Raw genomic sequence first — 6,000 nt, forward strand, 5'->3', positions numbered from 1 at the left:
GCATTAGGGTAACTCCCATAAATTGCTTACCTTCTCCATGAAGAAATGGACTCAAAGGCCTTTCCAAATGCCTTGCAGCCTAAGGCTCTCTAAAATAGCTCAGACGGAGATCACATTGTCCCATCAGTATACTTTGAAGTATTTCTTGTAGGACTTTCTGAAAAGTTCCACCACACACCCCACACACCATCCCCCAAATTCCTTGATTGAGATCAGCTCCTCCACTCCCAGAAGGAAGTAGAGGATGTGGGGAGAAACCTGCTCTTTCTTGGGCTCTAGGATACACTTTCAGACAGCCAGCAGTTATCTGAGAGTCATGATATCATAACCAGGGGTTGAGCACCGTGAAGATCGATATGCAAATCACCAAACCCCGCTGCATCCTCAGAGTATCCAGAGAACCTACAAATGTCTTGTCCCAGGGCCCAATAAGGCCGCTTTTGTCCACACCATTTTCCCCATTGGCTGTTGATAACTGCAGTCTCCTATATGTTTATAAAACACTTTCACAAGCACCATCCTATCTTAGCTTGACAAACAACCTTGTGATCAGAGCAAGAACTATTAGCTCTGTTTTACACATAAGGAGCTTGAGGCTCAATAAAGTGAATTCTAGGGTGCAGGGCTTTGCAGTGCGCCATGTACCATTGATTTAGGTCCTATGAGAACAAAAATGCAATGACCAAATTGGCCAATGAAAGCTCTCTCTCTGGGACAGACACCCTGCATAAGGAGACATGCAGGAGACATTTATATACTCAAAGACAGTGACCACATATGAAGCGAAGCAAGACAGCAAAGCACACAGACACTTTCCCATGAGGCCCGTGTTCCAGCTCAGGGTCAGGTGCTCTGAGAGAGCAAGAGAGACACTTCCTCCTTGAACTTCCAAATGAAGACGTCATCAAATGTATATGATCTTTTTCAGCTTTGAAAGTCTGTGACTTTAAAATACTCACATTGAGTACTGATCATGAATATGTTTTATGTTGTCATTGCTCTTCTTGGGGAAGGTAGGTGATGGAAGAGCAGTAGGAGAGGACATTGAGCCTATGGCAACTAAAGGAGAGTGAAGAAGGAAAATCTGCGTTCAGCATCCCTTCCCAATATTATGCCAGCCCCCCTTCTGCCTCAACGTGTTGCCAGTCTCTCTCAGGGAACAGTTCCATTTATTTCAGTTCCCCAGTCCGTGGCTGTCCAGGCCATTGTGGAATCACGGTGGATGAGATCTGGCATATCCCTTGGACCTTCCCTGATGTCCTGACAGGTGGTGTTGGCATCCCCCACAAGCCGTACGCTTAGATCATGCCCAATCTCTGCCATTGGATCCTTTCCATGGACTGTCCTAGAGAGGGTCACTGCATTGCACAACTCCAGGGGGCACTATTTAATAAGTTTTTGTACCTGGAGTTGTGAAATGTGTTGATAGGATGATGAGGGGGAACAGGGCAGTTGCTTTTGGCTTAGAGCATCTGATCTAGTTTAGCGTGCACCTGGTGCCTAACTTCCTCTAGCCTGTATCCAATACCAGTCCCTTCTGTGGCCTACAACTTAATGCAGTGATTGACAGAACAGACACCCGCCAGCTGTTCTCTTAGACCCTGCCCAATTACTACCCTAAGATCCCTTCCCTAGAGTGTCCGGGAAAGGGTCAAAGCATTGCATAGCTCTGGGGGACACTATAATTACCGTAAGTGGGGAATGTGCTCCACTGGCCATTTCCCAGAATCCAGGAATGAAGCAAGCAAGCCCCTTGCCAAGCAGCAAGCCTGCAATGGCATGTCCTCTGGGGTGGAAGGGAAGATGGGAGATTGGCAGGGAGAGAGCACAAGCCCCCCTTTATGTAGGATGTTTATCATATCACCATGGGGCCTGCTTTGAAACACAATGTTGGGCACACCTTTGATTCTTCCAAGTTTGGGGCCACTTGAGCACCAGCCTGGACTTCGCGTGGGCCATTCGGGCTTGGCTGGAGCCAAGAGCCAGGCATTGTTCTCCCTTGCTCTCAGCAAAGCCCCTGAAGTCAGGACAGCATCATTCTCTGACAAACGTTCAGTACATTTCCTCGGGTCCCAGGAGGCCCTGATATTGAAATGTTTTCCTCCCCATAGTTATATTTTCCTTGGTTGAAAAAGTTTTGTTTTGGAAGTTGCTACCCTGTCGAGGTAATGAGTCAGTTTGGGAAAATGCACATCACTGGCAGAAGCCAGAAGGATGGGGGTGAGAGAAGATGGGAGATTCCAGGTGGGAGAGGGAGCTCCACACTCCCTCTCCCTCCCACCCCTTCAAGGAAGAACACAGCCCCTCCTTCCCAACCGGGGACTTCTTCAGGGGGACCAGGGACCAAGCCCCACTGCTGCCTCAGGGCTTGTCCCCAGGAACAGATGGGCAGGCAGGAAAGGGGCTACCAGAATGGGTCACCCTTTGAGTGCCATTTAATCTTCTACTTCCTACTTTCTATGAAAGTTGGTAGCACTATCATTCACCTTTCACAGGTTGGGAAACTGAGACTCAAAGGAAGAAAAATCGCACGCCCAAAATCACATTGCCGGCAAGTGGCAGAGAGAGCTGGGATTAGAATTCAAGAGTCCCTTGCTCATGACGCCGTGGAGTCTCCCTACAAGACCCATTGCTACCCAGAGAAACAAACTCAAGTGACTCATGGGAGGCATAGGAAGACCCATGAGGGGAGACAACAGAAATTGTCTGACTCGGGCTGGGGGAGCGCTGTTGGCCGAGGGAGCAGAGGTGTATGGACTTGAGCCACCTTTTCCTTTTCTTTGTATCCCCTCAGTGTCCCCACCCCATCATTTTCTTCGCAAGGAGAGAAAAGTCACAGAGATACAAAAAACACATATACATGCACCAACACACTCAGTTCTCCCCCCACCACAACCACCACACACACACATACAACACACCCGTCCACGCAAGCACAGAGGCACACACATCTGGAGGTAAAACTCAGGATTCAAGGGTTGGCCTCGTGCCAGCTCTGAGCCCCAAGTAGCCCACTGAGGAGCCCTGGTCTGCCTCACTTTGGGAGGTCAAATCAATGAAAGAGCCCTGGTAGTTTAAAAAAGAGAAAGGGAGAAAAAAAGAACACCAGCACCTCTCATGATGGGAGGTCAGAGCGAATGAAACCAGGAGGAGGGGCAGCGGTACGGGAGCTGGGGCGAGAGCGTGGGGGCGGGGAGCCTGGTGCTGGCAGCTGAATTCCTACCCTGGCCCCGCTCCAAAAGATTAAAATAGAGCTCTTAGAGTGTCCCCTCCACAGACCAGCCTGCCAGGGGCCAGACAATACGTGGGTTTGTGCTCCAGCACAGGCCTCCAGAGAGGTGATGTTTTTACCCGGACAGCTAAAGGCACAGAGGCAGGTCTAAGCAATTCCAAGGCTCCTTTGGCCCACAGTCCCAGAACAGGCCACAGCCGAGGGATTGCTGCCGGCTGCTAGGACGCACACAGATCTGCTCTTTTCTCTTCTCACCCCAGGGCAGGCTGCTGGACTCACACTTCAGTCTACCTACCCCAAAACACCCAACTGGCAGGGTGATGTGGGACGAAGGCTTAGCGAATTCGTTATACTTTAATTGGAAAAAAAAAAAAATCTCAGCAAGCCTGTAAACAGGCGGTTCTGCTAATGAGGGACAGACAGAGCCTCCCTTGGGGTTACCTGAAATACTCGGATGAGTACAGATACCTCATTTTCCCTACCCAAGGAACACAGCTTCCCCAGAAGGAAGCCCCACTGGCCACTAGAGGCTACATCTGCTTCCTTGGAATTCTTGAGGATTTCAGGCAGCTGGGACTCAAGTTCAACCTCTCAGACCACTTGCTAATACAGAAGGATGAAGACGAAGCTGTGCCGGCTAAGCACGCAGGCTCTGGAGTTTGCCAGGCACAGCTTCTAATCCTGACTCTGTCACTTAGTAACTTTTTGAATGTGGGAAAATTATTTAATCTTTCTGGGACCTGGGGTCTTTATCTCTAATAGCACCTAATAGTGGTCATAAGGTTCAAGGAGAAAATGCATAGAAAGTAGTCAAATCAGTGCCTGGCATGTATGTAGCAAATGTTAGCAAGAAAAAAAATGCCCATCTTACCGGGTCCCCCATAACTAAGATGAAAATAGGATTTATCATTCACACTAGAAGACTTTTGATAGTGAGAGTGGGCACTAACTGGACGGCCCTGGGACACTGGCTTACCACGGACTGTCCTTAGAGAACTGGGATATATGATTCCTCCTCTGTATAACTTTCTGAAGGGTCCCTATATGCTATCAAGATAATTCTTTTTAAAATGGCCCTGAAGTTTACTCTATATCATGCAGTCCATTGGGAGCCATGGCTTTCTATGCTATACTGTGATATCCATACATAACATTTTAACCTAAAATATCATTTTTAGATTTATTTAAAAATCTTAAGACCGTAGGTTAGTGTGACAAGAGGTAAGTGATAAGTCATATTTGGATGAAGGACTGAAAATTGGTAAAATTCTACTGCTGTCTTAATTTTTCCTTCTCTGCTAATTGGGAAAAATAACTGTTATTCAATATTAATGGAAAAATACCCTCCTTTCAGGTCACAGAACATCAATATTCCATCAAATCTCAGTTTGAGAAGTGCAGCCTTAAAGAATCAAGAATAACACCCTGGCAGTGAAGGATGGAGGGCAGCTTTCATGATCATGACATTATTTGTTTCTTTTAACAGATTTAGCCATCCAGGGATGAAGATGAAGGCATAGGAGGCCTCGGTTCCTCGCCAGCTAGATTTCTCCTTAGGGCTGCTGCGTGTCCTCAGGGTACGGCAGCTGGTTTTCCCCAGAGCAAGTGATCCAAGAGAGAGCAAGGCCACCCAATGTGCCCAAGACTGAGGACACTGGACTTTCCATTTTAAACAGTCCCGGGCACACCACTGAACTGATAGTCTTAGTGAAAGAAGACAACACCTGAGAAGTATCCATGGGCTGCGCAGCCCAGAACTGCAGCCAGCAGCTTCTGTCCACAAAAGGAATCTTCACACCCAATACCAAAACCAAACAGCTCTCCAAAAGAAAGTCATCCTGGTCGACCAGGTGACAGTTGGGTCCTTAAATGCAGAAAGCGCTGGAGCAGCTTTTGTGTGTGTGGCTGTTTTAAAATATACTCTTGTTGCAAGACTGGTGTCTTCCACTCAGCCCAGCCAGCCTTCTCTAGTCTCTGGGTGCTATCAGGATCTGCCTTCCCGGGTACCTGGTGACTTCCCTATGACCTTATGTGTTTATTTGTTGATTGTTAAGAACAACATCTTCCTCTGGAGCGTTTTGCTTGCATTAAATATATTTAAACCACAAATGGTGAGTTGTATGGCTTACAATGTGATCTCTCTTTTAATTCTCAAAACCTGTAAGGTTGGCACAGTGACGGTGCCCATTACTCCTAGGAAGGTTTCAACTCTAAGAGAATATAGCTAGTAAGCAGAGAACCAGATAATTCTGGTCCAGGTCTTCTGGCTTTAGATCCTATGCTTTCTCTATTGTATCACACCTCAGTATTTCATTTCATTTATTCTATTTAATATAGAGTGATACCGAGACATGGTTACTCCCTGCATTTCAGCTGAGTCATTTAAAACACACACAGACATACACGTGTACACATATAGACCAACTTTAAAATTGGACCCATATAAATGAACTCTCCCTACATCCCCACTCATGCAGTGAATACATGCATTTTCCTAGGTTTTGCTTCAGCCACATGGCCATTTTGGGAAATCAGCCTCAACCAAATAGAATAATAGCATAAGGAGTTGTTTTAAGTACATCATTTATTATACCATTAACCAGCATAAAAGAATATAAAACATGCTACCAAGTAAAACCAAAATCCCACTTTGAGAAATCTATCCAATAGAGATAAAAGCAACAGTAGATAAGGATATTTGTAGAAGATGCTTATTGCAGCTTTGCAGGTTGTGGCAAAACTAACTGGAAACAACCTCAGTGTCCATA

The sequence above is a fragment of the Pteronotus mesoamericanus genome, unplaced genomic scaffold, assembly GCF_021234165.1.
Source record: "Pteronotus mesoamericanus isolate MK-2021 breed Mesoamerican mustached bat unplaced genomic scaffold, CSHL_Meso_final contig_84, whole genome shotgun sequence".
In the NCBI taxonomy this organism is placed as follows: Eukaryota; Metazoa; Chordata; class Mammalia; order Chiroptera; family Mormoopidae; genus Pteronotus; species Pteronotus mesoamericanus.